Source organism: Camelus dromedarius, chromosome 29 (assembly GCF_036321535.1).
Source record: "Camelus dromedarius isolate mCamDro1 chromosome 29, mCamDro1.pat, whole genome shotgun sequence".
Taxonomy (NCBI): domain Eukaryota; kingdom Metazoa; phylum Chordata; class Mammalia; order Artiodactyla; family Camelidae; genus Camelus; species Camelus dromedarius.
Genome location: NC_087464.1, coordinates 11,776,968 through 11,795,116, shown reverse-complemented (window position 1 = coordinate 11,795,116; position 18,149 = coordinate 11,776,968). Strand labels below are relative to the sequence as shown.

At 41.7% G+C, this 18,149-nt stretch overlaps 2 long non-coding RNA genes across 2 annotated transcripts; one reads left to right on the top strand and one right to left on the bottom strand.

Annotated features, from left to right (window-relative positions):
• Window positions 1-809: 809 nt before the first annotated feature.
• Window positions 810-7,459, top strand: LOC135319592 (uncharacterized). Its single transcript, XR_010378387.1, has 4 exons — window positions 810-992; window positions 3,102-3,330; window positions 4,961-5,110; window positions 5,800-7,459. It is a non-coding gene; the product is annotated as an uncharacterized LOC135319592 (long non-coding RNA).
• Window positions 7,460-9,547: 2,088 nt separating this feature from the next.
• Window positions 9,548-14,219, bottom strand: LOC135319591 (uncharacterized). Its single transcript, XR_010378386.1, has 3 exons — window positions 13,568-14,219; window positions 11,152-11,223; window positions 9,548-10,370 (listed from the first exon to the last, which is right to left on the bottom strand). It is a non-coding gene; the product is annotated as an uncharacterized LOC135319591 (long non-coding RNA).
• Window positions 14,220-18,149: the final 3,930 nt, after the last annotated feature.

The following is an 18,149-nucleotide window of genomic DNA, read 5'->3' as shown; positions in this document are numbered from 1 at the left end:
GAACCCAGGACCTTGTGCATAGCACCCCCTCTACCACTGAGCTGTACCTTCCCCCGCAGAGAACCACCCATTTAGCTGTGGTTCAGTGTGAGAAAATGAAGCCTTGATTATTGCCATTTCTTGAAGCATGCTGCATTAGTTGTGTCCTGCCTGCAAAAATGGAGAAATACTTAATCTTTGCAGGTTTTCATTAGCTTCAAAAAGAGTAATGCAAATATTTTGATACCTGACTTTAAGGATATTAGCAATCAAAGAAAGATGCTCAATTTGCTAAATTACAGCAATTATAGGTTTGAAAGAGAGGAAAATATTTTTTGTTATTTTGATTCTTTCTAATTCAGAATCAACATGAATTTCCACCCGCGGGATAGAGTGGCCCCATATATCACCAGAAACCAGCCAAAGCCAAATCGGTCTCCTATTACTGCAGAAATTTAAAGGATACATGAACTAATTGATAACAATGAAAACAAAGGCATCTACTGCTGCTTTATTAACACCCCCTTTCATCTCCGCATCCCATGCGTCTCCTCTCTTCTGCAGTATCAACTGTCATCAGCCTTATTCCAAGTCAAAATAACTCGAAATCTATTCAGGGCTGTTACTTAATTTGATGAGGAAAACCCTCCTGCTTGCTAGCCTCCCAGACTGAGTTAGAACCCGGGTCCTGAATCTACACAGGACTTTTTTCCTTTCCTTTCTATATCTCTCTCTCTCTCTTTTTTTTTTTTTTTTTTTTTGACATTTTCCTTTTTTGAATATTTTCCTTCAAATACCTAAAAATATAATAAGTAGAAGAAAGAGTCCAAAGCAACAAGAGTTCAAAATGTGTTATCGACGACACACGTCTGGCCTTCCTCTCCAGCTTTTGGACTGAGATGTCTCATGAAAGGCACGAGATCCCACAGTCTAGGAAAAACCTCCAATCCAGTTTCCCAAGGAGAGTAAAACTCTCTGACAACGAGGAAGGGCACCATACACAAGGATGTGAGGTGGGGCACGATTATTAATATGCTGCTTTAGGACTAGGGGTGTGAGACTACGAGTCTTAAATTTAGCCACGGGAAATGATCGGTCAAAATTTCCATTTATACAAATCATGGATAACGTAAAATCTCATATTGTATCCAGCCAGGCCGCAGGCTTAGGCAGGTAAGAGGTCTAAACTAAGTTTGCTTCATTTTATAGGACCGTCACACATGCTGTAAATCAGAGGACCCCTGGCTTTAGGCCTCCTTTCTGTTTGTGGACAGTAAATTTAAATCCTTTGTCCCCGAAGACCAACTCAGAGCAGTAACCTTGGCTACCATCGCCGCCAATTCCCAGCTCTATACTCAGTTTTAGAAAGCTGGTTATGTGGAAAGGCAAAAAAAAAACCAATTTTACTTTGCTTCGGTTATTGACACCAGAGAAGCCCTTCTCAGACCGTTCAGAGGGGAAACAATAAGTCATTCATGCCGCCAGCCCAGGTGGTGCATGAATTCCAGACAGGCTGATGAGTTAACCCCTGCAGGCCTCCTCTCCCAGCAGAGCCCGCAGCCGCCTGTCCTGGGCTCCCTGCAGCCTCCCAGGGAGGAGGGGAGCAGGGCGGTGCAGGGGGTAGCCTGTGCTGGGCAGGAAGGCCAAGCCGGTAACCAAGACACTACCTCCGCAGAGTCAGTCCCATGGGGCCTCTGAGCTGTTTGTCACCCTGTGATTGGCTCCAGGAGAGGGGTGGAGAAATGAAAACACTCTGCCCAGGATATATTTAGTTGAAGTGCAGCTGGGGAAACGCTTAAACAAGGGAGCTTTTGTCCTCACGCTGCAGTGTTTTTCTTAACTCCCCAAGAGTGAAAAACTTAAGCCCCGTACTGATTTTTCTCCCCATTCTAGTTTCCCTTCTTTGGGGGAAGTTCTTCTGAAAGTTAAGAATCATCCAGGGTTTGTTGTCTAAGAGGAAATGGGGCAACTTATTTCAAGCTGACATCCTTGCTGGAAGACAGGGTTAAAGAGAACAATTAAAATGCAGATAATTTCTGAACATATGGTACCCGTTTTACATTCTTGCCATGAATTCTCTGCCGGTTCCAACTGGAAGTTAGGTATTTTTTTCAAACGTCTTTACTTGGTCGAATTTATGGAGTTAAAAACATAATTAAGTTTTACAAGCTGACAGAACCCTGTTTCACATGAGTTGATTCACATTTTCCAGTAATGAAAGATTTACTTCTGCGCTGATGAGCACAGCTTCTTTGCAACAGATTACTGATGGGCCGTGTAATGGCTCCTGCTCACGTCCTCCTCCCAAAACCACTGAGAACTGCCACCTCGTTACAAGGTTTTTGCAGCCGCTGTGTAAATGCTGTGTATCAGGGGCTCACTGTCTACTACTAAGAAGTAGCACAGGAAATATTTTACATGAAAATCTCATTTGCAGTTATGAGCCAAGAGCAAAACCTTCTGGTCAAGAAGCTCATGGTTTTGGTGATACCAGGAAGCCAGGTTGTATTAGTTAGGAATCTCTAGAGAAATAGAACCAATAGGATGTGTGTGTGTGTGTGTGTGTGTGTGTGTGTGTGTGTGTGTGTGTGTGTGTGTGTAGAGATTAACTGATTGATTGATTTAAATGAATTGGTTCATGTGATTATGGAGGTTGTCAAGTCCAAAATCTGCAGGGTGAATTGATAGGCTGGAGGCCAGGAAAAGCCAGTGTTACAGTTCAAGTCCAAAGGCAGGTCAGCTGGCAGAATTCCGTCTTGCTCAGGGGAGGTCAGTCTTTGTTCTATTCAGGCCTTCAACTGATTGGACGAGGCCCACCCACATTATGGAGGGCAATCTGCTTTACTCAAACTTCACTGCTTTAAATGTTAATCTCATCCAAAAATATCCTCACAGAAACACCAGAATAATAAGCACATATTGGGGAGCCATGGGCCAGCCAAGTTGACACATTTAATTAACCATAACACAGGCAAACATTTTGAAAAAAATCACTTGTTAAATTACAAAGTGCTTATCGGGTTGAAACTGTTGTGAAGGTATAAAAAAATGGGTAAGATGTGATCCCTGTTTTCAGGCAACTCCGTCTCTCGCTCTCCCCCTTCCTCCCTCTCCTTTCTCAGAAGGCTTGCCCTGGGAACCCAGGCACCATGTTGTGCAGCAGCCCAGGCCACATGGAGAAGCCAGGTGTGGGTACTCCAGACAATAGCCCCCAGCCCACATCAGCATCATCTACCAGATGTGTGAGTGAATCAGCCCTCATGTGTTCCTGCCTGGCCTTCAGTCTTCCAGCCGTGCCCAGACATGGTGGAGCCAATGGCACCCTGTCTCCATTTATGATCCACAGAAACCGTGAGAGTTGTTTTTTTTTAAGTATGGGTTCCCTCTTTATGGACACTTCGTATCTATTGTCAAAGTCTTTCAAATTCTAGCCTTTCTAGTGGGTGTGGGGTTGTTTCTCATTGTGATGTTAATTTGCACTTTCTGGATGATGCCACATGTACTTTTGATCAGAAATATTATAACCCAACTTAGAAACCAACCGTATTTACCATGCTATTTCATCATCTCATTTCATAAAAACCAACTTATCCCTGCCCCTGATATTAGCGAGCTTGTGCTGACATTTCCAATTTGTTTTAAAAATAATTGCTACCCAAATGAATCTATACAGTTAATAATTATCCACATTGGCATTTGTCAAATTAGTTTGCAAGCCCCTGGAAGAGTGAGGAATAAAAGTCAGTTACCCAGTCAGTTACTCTGGATCCTAACAACACCATCACCTGCTGCTAACCGGTATTAACTTTTTTTTTTTTTGAGAAATGCTATGTGCCAAGCATTTTACATGTAGAAGCTCACTTACCTCAACACCACTATGAGGCACATGTTATTATCTTCATCCTATTCTTTTTTTTTTTTTTAATTGAAGTATATTCAGTTTACAATGTTGTGTCAATCCTCATCCTATTCTTAAGGAAGAGGTTTAGAGAGCTCAAGAAATTTTGGCTGTGGCCACACACTGAATTTGAACCCAATATTGTTTTATTAGATCTAAAACAGATTTCTCCTCACTTCTTACTAATTTTATACCAGAAAGTAAGAAGATATTTTGGCCTAAAGTAAACAGTGGAAAATAGTCTAGATTAGGAGTTGGGAGACTGGGTTTTGCTCCTGACTCTGTCACTGATCAGTGCCCTCTTGGAAAGTCCGTCTCTGGACCACAGTTCCTCATTATTAAAAATGAAAGCTTGGGGTAAGACCTTATCAGCTCAAAAATTGCTACATACCAGGCTCTATTCTAAGCATTTTGCAAGGGTTAACTTATTTATACTTCAGGAAAGTCCTATGAGCTAGGTATGATTATTCTGCCCATTTTACAGATGAGTCAACTGAGGTACAGAGATTAAATAAACTTCCCAAAGTCACGCAACTTGGAAATGGCATAGCTATGATTTAAATCCAGGCAGTCTGGCTCCAGAATCTCAGCTGGGCAACATTTATGGAAAGCTTAATTTTAACAACGACCTTTGGACATGTTTAGCAGCATTTTTCACCCTCCATCCCCACCCTCCTTCCTACTTTTTGAACGAAACACTGAAGCTTAGAAAATGTATCATGTCGCAAGTCCCACAGCCAGTCAGTGACAGAGTCAGGAGGGTAAACCTAGGCAGCTTGGCATCAAAATCTGGGGCCAACTGTCCCCAGGAGTCAGAGCCCTAGGGAGTGTGAGAGACCACAGCTCTACTAACCTCTGAGAATCTTGCCAAAGGCCCACCTGGAAACACCTGACATGGCCACAACTTCCACTCCCAACCCCAGCCTTACTGATTTTCCCCTTTCACTTCCTCCCCTCTCACCAAATCATTTGCCTGGAAATCAGAAATTAGAGATGCAAATGGCCAAGGGAATGTGCCCTGGGGCACAGGTCGGGTGGGGATGGGGCTCCCAGAGTAGATACTTGGTTGCCTGTTGCCCACAGGTCCCTGCTGTGTTGTGACCTGGTCTCCAGCTCTCCAGCTGCAGTGTTGAATTCATTACCTGGGACTCACATGAGAAAAGGGAGTTTGAGCAGCCTGAATACTATGGTTCTGATGCCTTGAGAGTCTGGTTTTGTTTCTACTTTTTCTATGTAAGTAATATATTTTTTAATAGAAGATACACACGTGATAAAAAGTTAACACAAAAAGCATATTTTATCTACTGAATGTCAGTCTTCATTTTACCCTTGCTCCTGTCCCCACACCCTGAGCTAACCTTTCTTGTACTTACAGCCAAAGATATTCTTGCATATATAACCACAGAGGGACATATTTTTAACCACACAAATGGGCACATACTATATACACAGTGTTCTGTATCTTCCTTTTTATTTGTAATGCTCAATGTAGCTTGGAAATTATTTCCTGTCAATACCTAAAGCACTGTCTTGTCCTTTTTTGGTGGTGGTGGGGTGTAATTCTGTTTATTTATTTATTTAATGGAGGTACTGGGTGTTGAACCCAGGACCTTGTGCATGCACTTTACCATTGAGCTGTACCCTCCCCCCAACTCTCTTGCCTTTTTAAAGAGGCTGCATAGATTCCCATCTTAGGGCTGTGGCGTAATTTATTCAACCAGTCAGTCCCCTCTGATAGCGTTTGGGCTGCTTCTGATCAGAAGCTCTGTCAAGCCAGCACTGTGCGTCTGCTGGCGTGTTGTTGCAGTGCCGTGTAGACCCCTCTAAGATCTTTAATGTCACCCGTACGGGGAGAGGGGAGTGGATGGCATGCCCTCCCCCAGCCAGCAAGGCATATATTACTGCCGGAGTTTCCTCTATAGGGCTGCAGTCAGAAGAGAATTCACAGGGCTACACGGAGGTACAGCTCAGGAAAAGCATGCAGACGGCAGCTCAACTAGCTGATCGCTGATGTCCGGGAGCAGCAGCAGCAATGGAAACACACCACAACTTTTCCCAAATGTGCCTGGCCAGTATGCCACTGTCATCTTTGCCAGCAGAACCTTCAGTTCCAGGACTGGGCTGTGACTCATGCAGCGAGAGGCACTCCTTGTGAGCCAGGGCAATGGGGCCAAGAGAGAGGGGACCAACGGGATGGGGTTCTCTGTAGATCTCCTACCTACGGCGGCTCCTCTTGTGAGAACACCTGGGCACCTTGATTCAGCTCGGTTCCCATATTCTCTTCGCTGAAATCAGAGCTTTTGGTAAGGCTAGTGGTTCCTCCCAGAAAGGCCGACAGCTCAATGTCTGCTACTGCCCGGCTTTGTTTGAAGATGCCTCGCTTGACTGCCAGCCCCCTGGTGAGCCCCTCAGTGATTTTCCTCCCAAAGGAGACGCCAACACAGAGAACACCCATTCCCCACCCCCACCCCCAAAATACATTCTGCCAGGGTAGGGGAGAAACCTTTTCATATTGAGGCTACCGTTCCTGTCCTCTTCACCACAAAAATTCGCTGAAATGGACACATAGAAAGCCATTGACTCCCTCGCCATCGACATTTTATTGTGAAAATTTCCAAACATAAAAGAGATGTTGAAAGAATTACGCAGCGAGCACCCATCTATCTACCACTTAGATTCTGCAATTAACATTTTGCTGGATTTGCTTTCCTTATAATATATTCTTCTATCTCTCCAAGCCACTGATATCTGAGGCTTTTTAAAAGCCTGGTTTAAATATTCAACTCATTTGCTTTGAAAACTTCAGACAGGAAACTTAACGCCTTGTTTAATGAGCACAGAATAATTTAGATCCATTCCAAATTAGGCTAGGAGGGAGGGAGGTGAGAAAAAAGGTTAGAGGAAAATGGAGAGGGAGAATGTGGCTTTGGGAAGGCAAAGGGAGGGTGAGAGAGATGAGAAGAATGGGCCAGGAGGGAGGGGTGTGAAGACACAGGAAAAGAGTCTCAGGGCTTGCAAATGAGTGCAGGTCAGATGGAGAGCTGGGGTGTGGATGTTGTGTACCCAGGCAGCAGCTGCCACATGGTACGGATGCTGCTGGGGCCCAGACCAGCTCCCAGCACTGAGCACACCTGTTGACCTCCCCCTGCCATGGTCAGGACTGCCACAGGCAGCTACCCCAGGACTCCACATGGAGCGCAGGTGTCATCACAGACTTCCCAGGTCAGGGGATCCACCACTGTCAAATGGAAGAGATCTAGGATTTGAACCCCACCCCTGTTATTTACTCCTGACACACAAGACCTTGGACAGTTATTTAATCTCTCTGAGATGCTCTACTTTCATTCATTAAATGGGCATATTAAGAATATAAAACTCTGATAGTCATTCTAAGTGAAGTAAGTCAGAAGGAGAAAGACAAATACCATATGATATCACTTATATGTGGAATCTAAAAAAAGTGACACAAATGAGCTTATCCACAAAACAGAAACAGACTCACAGACATAGAGAATAAACTTATGGTTACCAAGGGGTAAAGGGAACTGAAAGGGATAAATTGGAAATTTGAAATTTGCACCTCTTGAGGGAGTGACAGAAATAAATAAAGATGTTAAAAAATAAAATAAAATAAAATAAAATAAAGAATATATACCTCTAATAAACAGCAAAGTCCTACTGTATAGCACAGGAAACTATATGCAATACCTTGTAATGGTCTTTAATGAAAAAGAAAGGGAAAAGGAACATATATGTGTAAATGAATCACTGTGCTGTATACCAGAAATTAATACAACATTGCAAATCGACTATACTTCAATTAAAAAAAAGTAAAATAGAAAAAAAAAAGATATATACCTCATGGGATATATAAATTTATATATAAATATATATAAATTACATATGTATATAAATTATATATATGTATATGTTGGGTAGGTAAATGGAGATGAATGTATATATATGCATCTATGTAACAATGATGACTATGTTGCATGCTGGCTGTCTGCCAGGCACTGGATGAAATGGCTTGCACGCTTTATCTCATCCCATCCTTGTAACAGCGTTAGGAGGTGGACTTTATTATTGACCTCATTTAGAAATGTGGAAGCTGAAACTCAGGTTAGTGAAGCCACTTCTGCAGGTGGCCCAGCTGGTAATGGTGGAGCCAGGCCAGGCCCCCCTGCCTGTAAATCACAGCACATGAGCAGCCCTCAGCACTGTGCCTGGTACAAACCCTGTAAGATGTGACTAAACAGGCCAGCCGCAGAGGGCTTTTGCAAAGACCAAGTCAGAAAACCCACGAGAAAGGGCAGAAACTACCACATCCTTTTAAATGTTTGTTGAATGACTGAATGAATGTTGGTGAGCTCATCAGTTACTTGTCATATTCTTCAGCTGCTTTCTCTTTTTATTAGCTCTGTGGAATCTTCCATCTGATGGGGATAACCATGGTGAAAAATCTCCCTCATCCTGCACTACGCAAATGTCAGGTTTAACAAACAAATTGCAAGAGAGTTGATCTTCTTTGTGTTCTGACCTTATTTATGTTACAACAACGTCAAACCTAGTATATATATATTTTTGCATACAATTAAATGACAGGGCAGCAGATTACAAATGCCAGGGTCTAGAGCAAGCCCTTCCTTCTCCTGCCTGCTCCAACCTGGCATTGGACTTCTCCACTGTGCCAAGGGCAACCCAACACCCAAGATGCTGAGAGCCTCTTCACCCTGGGTGACTTTGCTAAGGCCTCCCCGTGGACTGGTTGCAGTGTGATGCTTTGGGTGGTTGTTCTCCACCTTTTGTGATTGATTGTCCTTTCAAAACTCATAAACTCATAGCCCTATGCATTTATCCCTAACTACAATGAAGATAAATAGAATAAAGCAAGATCATATATGGAAAAGTACTTTGAAAGTTTCTTTAAAATTTTGAATCAAATGCAAGATTTTAAAAAATCAGTTCAACAGCCAAAAAAAAAAAAAAAAAAGAGGAAGCAACCCAATCATCCATCAGTGGTTAAAAGGATGAAATGTGGTCTCAGCCTTAAAAAGTTAGGATAGTTTGACACAGGCTACAACATAGATGGACCGTGAGGACACTATGCTACGTGAAATAGTCACAAGAGGACAAATACTATGCAATTCCACTTATACGGAGTATCTAGAGGAATAAAATACCTGAAGTCAGAAGGTAGCATGGTGGTTGCCAGGGGCTGGAGGGAAAGGGGGATGGGCAGTTTTTATTTAATAGGTACAGAGTTTCAGTTTTGCAAGATTTTTTGGAGATGGATGGTGGTGATGGTTGCACTGTACATTTTAAGACAGTTAAAGTGGTAAATTTTATGTGATGTGTATTTTACCACAACTAAAAATAACTAATAAAGAGTAATTCATTCATTTGTGTTATGATGGTGGTTTTGTCTCATTTCTACCATAGTCAGTTAAGGGGACACTATATTTTTCCCTTTTAATAAGATGCAGGGACAGGAGCTAGGAAAGAGGCCAAGACAAGGACAAAGTATGCAGCTTAAAGCCACAAGTTAGGGCCCTTAGTCACAGCTGTGGGGGGACCACAGCTGCATCCCTGACTACCCTCCCCTGGAGCTAGAGGATAAGTAGTTACAGGACTGGGTGAATGATGCCTGATTGAAGAGTCTTAGGACAGCAAAGGGTTTGAAATGACACTAGGCACCCAGCAGAGTCTGGAACCATGGTACTGTCCTCTGTGAAATGAGGGACTTGGCACCACATTGGAACCTGTCTTGGCTCCTTCTGGGTCTGATGTAACATCAGCACCAACAAAGAAAGAACTCAACCACCACTCCCCCCCAAAAAAAGGAACTCAACCCGTAAATCTCTGCTTTTAGACAAGGCCACATTAAGTCAATTCATCAATTTTAAGAGATATGTGATGTTCTAAGGGAGTCAGAACAGAGAATTCCAAGTTAAATGTTTTTAATGCATCTCTGTAGTTGTAAACACCCCAAGGTTTTACCATCCCTCCTTTTAGGGGGGGAAGAGGGTGATGATTTAAATTACCAGCAAGTCTCTGCAGTCCAGTTTTTGTATCACAGAACACTACATCTCTTTCCAGCTTTTTATTTCCAGGACAAACTAATCGAGGTTTCTTTCTTTCTTTTTTTCCAAGGCCAGGTCTTTTAGCGAGTCATTGTAACTGGTTGTAATTTCCATTTCTATGTGCTCAGGATTGATGTAAAGGAGTTAAAGGCCTTTCCGTGCCCTTCATTACTTCTTTCCCAAAGGTGAAATTTAACTTCACATTACAGCAACAATTCTGCAAGTAACGTCTCACATGCTGATTTCCCTTTACACGTGTACACTGATTGACTGAACCATGGCTAAACGGGTGTCCTCTTTGCTGACTGTTGAACGTTTCCATGTGCAGAACAGAAAGAGGGGAATTATTGTAGTCAGGTTCCAGGTCGGCTCTATGCCTTAAAAGCTGCACAGCCTTGTGCCTCCTTCATCTGTAAAATGGGACTAAATTAATCCTGCTTTGGGATTGTAGAGAGGATGAAATGAGATGACATCTATAAAGGTTAGCTCCTGCCTCTACCTCCTCCCTTTGCTCATTTTTATTCTCTGAGAAATGAGAATTTCTTCATCTTTTGTCTTTTTCCTTTTTTCTTTTCTCTTCCTCCTTTTTTCTCTTTCTTCTTCCTCTTACCAAAGAAAACACTATGGAAATCGCAGTAAATACAGCACACTGTCCCCTCTCCCTCAATGACAAGGCATACCCTTGAGATTTGACTGGGCTGCCTTTCCGGACTTCTGGCCTCAGGCTGGCAATTGGCAACTGGTAATTTGTCAGTTGGTGCACTGGGACCCAGATACACAGGCTATGGTTACTAGCATCTCAGTCTTTATTCTCCAGTTTAATAAAATGTTCTGATTTCCCACCATCTAGCCCACCTGCATTCCAGAGAATCTGTGGGTTGGTTTCCTTTCATTGAGAAATTCTGCAGCCAAGACCCCTTCCACCAGTTGGGAGAACTTGGCTCACTACTTTTTCCCTTGAGCTTGGTCCTCCTCACTCTCTTGTTAATACATCTTATTTGCACATCTGCCTCCAAGTCTGCGTTTTTACATTGGGCTGGCCTTTCACCCATAGGACTTCATTCAACATCAAACCAACTCCTTCCGTGAATTTCAGAAGCAAAAACAGATCCTTTGTTGAAAAGTTCTTTCAATCTTTTCCTCCAGCACTACTCCCCTCCCTTTGTACTTTGTATCAAATAATGGCTGTACCTTCTGGAACAGTCCTGAACTGTCTTCCGCTATGCCAACGCAGAGGATGCATTTTCTCATAATCTGAAGTTGCTGGCAGAGCAAAAAGAAACAAAAAACAAAAGCTGCATTTCAGGAATTTCATTTAGTGACATACACTTCCTTCTGGTAGTTTGCCAGCTAATTTCCTCAGCCGACGATGATATTTGGAAAGTAAATGGCTATTGTAGGGGTCGGGGGAGCTGTTAGGGAAAGGAATCCATGTACCAAATCAGGTGCCAGTCTCAACTGATGTCATTCATTCATGAAGCTGCACCAAAGAAATAAATTCCCCGGTGAGTTCAATTTGTTACAGTAACGACCTTGTTCCCTGTCTCTCATACAGAGGAGAGTAAGAGGATTGCTGTAGATTACAAACACCTCAAAAAGTGTATTAAAACAAACATAATTTCTACAAATGCTCAAAACAGACCCTATATTTTTTAAAATTTGTCTTTTTTTTTTTTAATAGAGGTACCAGGGATTGAACCCAGGACCTCGTGCATGCTAAGCATGTGCTCTACCACTGAGCGATACCCTCCTCCAGTTTGTCTTATTTTTATTTTTATTTTTGCAGGGGAGGGGGCAGGTAGGTATAATTAGTTTCGTTTATTATTTATTTTTTTAAGTGTCAGTACTGGGAATTGAACCCAGGACCTTGTGCCTGCTAAGCAAATGCTCTACCACTGAACTATACTCTCCCCGACTTACATTTTTGTTTTTTGTAATAATTAAAACCTTGTGATTATCTGTATGTTTCCCTACTCGATACTGAAGGGTGTTTAATTTAATTTAACTATGAAAAGATTATAGGTGGATACATAGGAATTAAGGCATTTTGCATCCCTCCATATAGAGTTTCAGCAAAAAATTTCATCAATCATCTTGTTTTTCTCATTGGCAGATTAGCAAACTTTTGGGTAACTTATGGTATAAAAGATAATTGATATACCTTAAAATATACAAGTCAGCATTAAAGCAATACCCAGAGTGACCGATTTTAACGTCTACTCCCAGGGTCTTTGAGCACCAAATTACATGATTTTCTGTTCAACAGGTATTTTTGAGCACCCATTATGTGCCCCAATTGTGCTATGTTCCTGTGGGCTAATACAAAGAAATATAAGATACACACCATGCACATTCAAAATGTTAATAGAATCCATGGGCAAGTTTAAAAAACTTCAGGATGGTACAGTGAAAAGTAATTCTCCCTCGACTCCTCACCCAGCTCCCTTTCCAAAGGCAGTCTCTGTTATGAGATCCTTGTGTAGACTTCCAGTGAATAGACACATATTCAAGGAATGAACCATTCCTCTTTGGTAGGACATTTCGATTTCTTGCTATTTTAAATTACGCTGTGTGAAACATTTTTGTGGTTCAAGCCTTCTTTAGGTAGATTCCGAGAAGAGGAATGACTAGGTTAAAGCCTTTAGATATTGCCAGATTGCTTTCCAATAGGCTATTTACTCCTATCAGCAAATAGGTTCATTTTTTCCCCCATATTTGTTAATTTGATAGGTGGTAGACGCGATCTCATTGTTGCTTCTGTTTGCATTTCTTTGAATTACGGGGTTGGACATTTTTTTTCAAATATTTGCCAGCCTGTTTTTTGAGAGTTATCTGGTAGAAAATTCCTCTGCCCATTTATCTATTGGAATTGTCCTTAGTGAATGTTATGACCTCCTTAAATACTAAGACTATTAATACTTTTCTGTATTATTAATAAATAAGTCCTCTCATCTAGTGTTTGCCTTTTGAGTTTTGATTTAATTAGCTGATTTTTTGGCCCAGAAGATGTACCTTTTTATTTGTTCAATTCTCTCCATTGAGTCATCCATAATTCATTTCATTGCCTTTGAAGCTAGCATAACCTACTTATTGCATCTTTTCAAGAACTGTGTAGAGTTGGAAGGAAAGTCCATCTTATGCTTATAGCCTGTCCACAAGGGGAATTTTCTAAGCATTTATTTGTAGAGGTAAGTTTAGAATCCATTCCACCTTTGGATCTCAGATATGTGGATTTGAAAAAACATCTTGCAGGACTTTGCCCTATTGGTGTAACTTCCAAGTGGGAAGCAGATTATTTGGCATTGTCAAATGCCATTATCTTTCTCCTCTCTTTCCCTACTACCCAGAGTGGAAAATTACCAAAGATTTGGTTTCTAGTCTCTCAGTTAGTTCATCTCAGATTCTTCTTTCAAATTCATCCTGTCCTCTTGGCTACAATTAAGAATGCATCTGATCATATCAGTCATATTATTCAGAGAAACAGAACCAATAGGACACACACACACACACACACACAAAATCTCTTTCTCTCTCTCTCTGTAGGTAGCATTAAAGCAATACTCAGAGTGAAGTAGAGAGAGAGATTTATTTTAAGGAATTGGCTCACATGATTGTGGGGGTTGGCAAGTCTGAAGTCCAAAGGACAGGCTGGAAACTCAGGCAGGATTCCCACGTTTACGGTTTTGAGGCAGAATTCCTTCTTTTCTGGGAAACGTCAGTTTTTGCTTTTAAGAGATTCAACTGATTTGATGAGGCATGATTGAGGAAAACCTTCTTTACCTAAAGTCAACTGATTGTAAATGTTAATCACATCTACCAAATACCTTCACAGCCTCATGTAGACTAGTGTTTGACCAAATGAGTGGGCACCATAGCCTAGCCAAGTTGACACATGAAATTAACCTTCACCCTGTTCTTCCCGCTAGATTGACTTTCTTTCCTTATAGCACACAGTTAGTCTTCTTTTCCTTCAAACGTCCCTCTCAGCCCATGTCTTCATGATCCTGAAAGCTTGTCTATAAGCATGCAGTCCACTAGGTTTCATTAAATACATTGTAAGATTTTGATAGATAGTAACCCCTTGTGATGGCAAACCTTGCCAGAATGTTTCTATGGTTGGTTCACTGGATATCCAAATGTACTGCTCTAAAAGCCAGATTGCAGTGAATTCCATTCTAGGAATTAGGAACACATTGTGTGTAGCTTGGACAATATGGTTATTGGAGGGTTTCAGATCTAACAGGATGTGGGATAAGAGGAACTGCTGAGTGTGCAGTGAAGTATCCATTGTCTGGGGGTGGTGTGGAGGCTCAGGCTAGAACATCAGCTCTACCCCCTTATTATTCTTGAGAGATCAAGGCAGGTCCTGGGAAAAGGAGGCTGGAGGCATTAGTTGGCCAAGGTGGCACTAAATCAGAGGGAGAATATGGAGCAAGATATGAGAACCAGCAGTGGTAACTGCTCAGGTACTGGGAGGGTGAGAGGTGGGAGCTATGCCATCCTAGCAGTGGGGATGGGACCGTGTGTGTAACTGCTGCTCAGCTGGTAATGAAGCATAGCTAAGTCCAAGGATTGGAACTGAATGAAAAAAAAGGACTTTCCACCACCAGTACTGGAGATGGGGTGAGGAGACAGCCTTGCTTCCAGGTTCCAGACAGAAGTAAAGTTGGATCTACTTCCCTCTCAGCTTATTCAACAGAACAAGTCAGTCCCTGGCTTCCTGGGGACTTACCATCTTGAAAGTAAGAGCAGTAACAATCACCCTTCCTACGAAATGGAGAAACTTAGGTTCAGAGAGGACAAATCTCTCATGCAAGGCCACGTAGTAATCTGTTAAAATAAGTGCACTCACATGTTATGGGTTGAGTTGCATGCCGCCCCCCCCCATTCATATGTTGAAGTCCTAACCCCCAGTACCTCAGAATATGACCTTATTTGGAAAAAGGGTCATTGCAGATGTAATTAGTTAAGATGAGGTCATACTGGAGTAGAGTGGGCCACCAATCCAATATGACTGGTGTCCTTGAAAAAAAAAAAAAGAAACTTGGACACCGACATTGCACACAGGGAGACCACCTTGTGAAGATAAGAGCAGAGAGCGGGAGGATGCTTCTATAAGCAAAGACATACCAAAGATTGCCAGCAATCACCAGAAGCTAGGGGAGAGGCAGGGAACAATTTCTCCCTCACAGTCCTTAGAAGGAACCAGCCCTGCCAACATCTTGCTCTCGAGCTTCTAACCTCCAGGGTTGTGAGAGGATAAATTTCCATTGTTATGCCACCCAGTCTGTGGTACTTTGGTACCAAAGCCCTAGCAAACAAATACAACACAGAAGCATATGTTACTCCTTTTTTTGTTTGTTTGTTTTTAATGAAGAAAAAGGTCTAGGAGATTGATTCAATTTCTCATTTTAAGTGAGAACATTTTTTTGCTTTGCAAATAGAAGCAGAAGTTCTTATAACTCAAGAAAGATAATGGCATGAAAACTCAAACAGTAAATATATACTTACCCTGTAAGGGAACCAACAGGATAATTGAGATCATTGGAAGGTGGACCTTCTTTTTTATTTATCCATTCATCAAGTGAAAGTGTTTAGAATGTGCACAGAAATGTTGAGCATCGCTGACTTAGAATCACGATCTGGGATTAGTCAGAACTTTCAGAGACCTACTCTGTAAGAGATGCAGGAACCAACATTCAGATTTCCCCATAATCCAGCCTCAAACTAAGCTGCCTTCATCTGGTTTTTATTTTCATGAGCATTTTCTCAGGAAGAGCTATTTTGAAAGCCACATGGCAATTTCATCTGAATGAGCTAGAGAGGTTCATTTTAATTAAGTTTTTGAAAAATTTTGTTGGAATTTGTTTTCACAGATTGAAAGAATAATTGTCTTTCCACATGTTCAGCAGTAGCAGCAGTTGCCCCAGAAGACCTCTTGTGCAGACACATTAAAAAATTCGTCACCCCACAGAATAATACAAAAGACAGCTAACTAAAGGGAAGAGTTTCTTGGTGAAATCTAATAAGAGAAAGTTTCAAGTGCCAAAGCAAAGCCTGAAGTCCTGTCTGGGAGCTCTTTTTGCTCTTGAAACAGCCAATGGTCAATCACAAGTATAAAAATGCTTAAACCAAAGGTAATTTGAACCATTCAAGGCTACCTTGGAAATTTTAGCCTTCTGTGTGGTCCTTTAAAATCCAAGAAAGGAATTTTGTTGGCGTGTTTGAAACACTGGTTAGGTATCAGAAATAGGAAGTCACTTCAGTTTGGTTATTTAACTTTTCACCTTAAAGTGGAATAACGTTACTGACGGTCTTACAGAAAAAGAATGAGGAAAAATATTTCTGGAGCATTTCAAAGCTTTTAAAATTATTATCTAATTAGTTAAGGTACGTGCTGCTTTTAGTGCATTTTTCACAAAAATAAATTCCATTACAACTATTTTCTTCATGCAATAATTGCATTTCAAGCTCAAGATAATCTTAGTTGTTGTCAATAAAGATGACAGCTAACATTAAAACATTTAGATGATTAAAAAAAATCACTAAATTTATTTACATTACATGCCTGAAAAGGAATGACCATCAAATAACATATTCTGGGCTTCAAAATCATCCAAAGTTCTCTAAAAAATCGTGAAGCTGAAAAAATACAGAGGAATTATGGTAGCAGGCAACGTAGTCAGAGGACTGACCGGGTTTCTCACCACTCATCCTAGCACTGAACCCAAACAGTAGGCAGCCTCTGAAGTGACTAAAACAGTGATGTTCTAAGATTTCCCTGGGAGGGGTTCCCCAAGACAATCTCTGGCTTCAATAGTTTGCTCGGAGGACTTGTCGACTTTAGCATACAGTTGTACTTGAGCCTCTGATTTATCACAGCAAAAGGATCCAAAACAAAACATCAGCAAAATGAAAGACTCTTAACTTGGCTCAGGCCCAGCGTCATGAACAGCTCCTCTATTATGGATAGAAACCACTTCCACCCTGGCTTTGATTTGTTTTGTTTTGACTTCACCCTCTTGCATCGACTTGGCTCCGTCTCTCTCCATCTCAAAGCTCAGTTGCAGGAACATCACCCTCTGTTCCACCTTCCACCTCTCATTTTCTCTCCCTTCCCTCCCTTAAAAATAATAGCCAAGCCTCACAGCTCTTAAGACATAACAGGCACTGTTTTAAGGGTTTTGTATAGTCACTCAATTACTCCTCATAGCCACTCAATAAGGTAGATATTATTACTGCCTTTTTTTTTTTTTTAATGAATGGACCCAGGACCTCGTGAATGCTAAGCATGCACTCTACCACTGAGCTATATATACCCACCTCTCCTTATTGCCTCCATTTTAAACAAGAGAAAATAGAGGCACAGGACCTAAAGCAGCTTCTCAAGGTCTTACAGCTAGTAAGTGTCACAGCTTCAGTTCAAAGCCCTGCAGTCTGGCTCCGGGTTCGTGCTCTCCATGCATCTGTAAGACTGCCTGTCAGACTAACACACTGTGACCTGCACACGGTCACGCTCTCATTGCCCAATGTGGAGCTGATAACAGACCTTCTAGACCCTGTGAAAAACAGGAACCCTAAGAGAATCAAAGCCAGTCCTCTGCTAACTGAAACGCTCCACTTAGAGGCATTTCCCAGTCTCTTGAATGGCCATACTTAATGTTCTCAATAACAACCAAATAAACCACAAAATCCTGAAGTGCTTCACAAACTCTTTAAAAAAAAAGAAAAAACAGATGCACAACAGAACAGCAGTGTGAATGTACATAATGTCACTGAACTGTATATTTTAAAGTGATTAAGACGGTAAATTTTAGGTTAGGGGTATTTTACCACAACTGTTAAAAAAGCAGATACAATTTTCTACAAAGCTGTTCTGGCATGTATGTATTTTAGTGTGTCACAAATGGACCTTTCTCACGCATTTACGTAAACTTTAGGGGGAAAGGTGCTGCTTTGGTTTGCTTGACCTTCTGTACTGACCCCAGAAAAACGACCTCCCTAGAGTCCAGTTGCCACTTGAAGCATGATCATGAAGGTCAGGCCACCATTTGTATCACTCTGGTTTCTAGGCAGCATCAATGCTCACAAGATAGCATCGTGACTGTTTCGTTGCCCAACTGCATATGGCAGCCAAGTTCTTCCCCAACGCAGAGTGCTAAACACTAGGCAATCACGGCCCCAGGCTC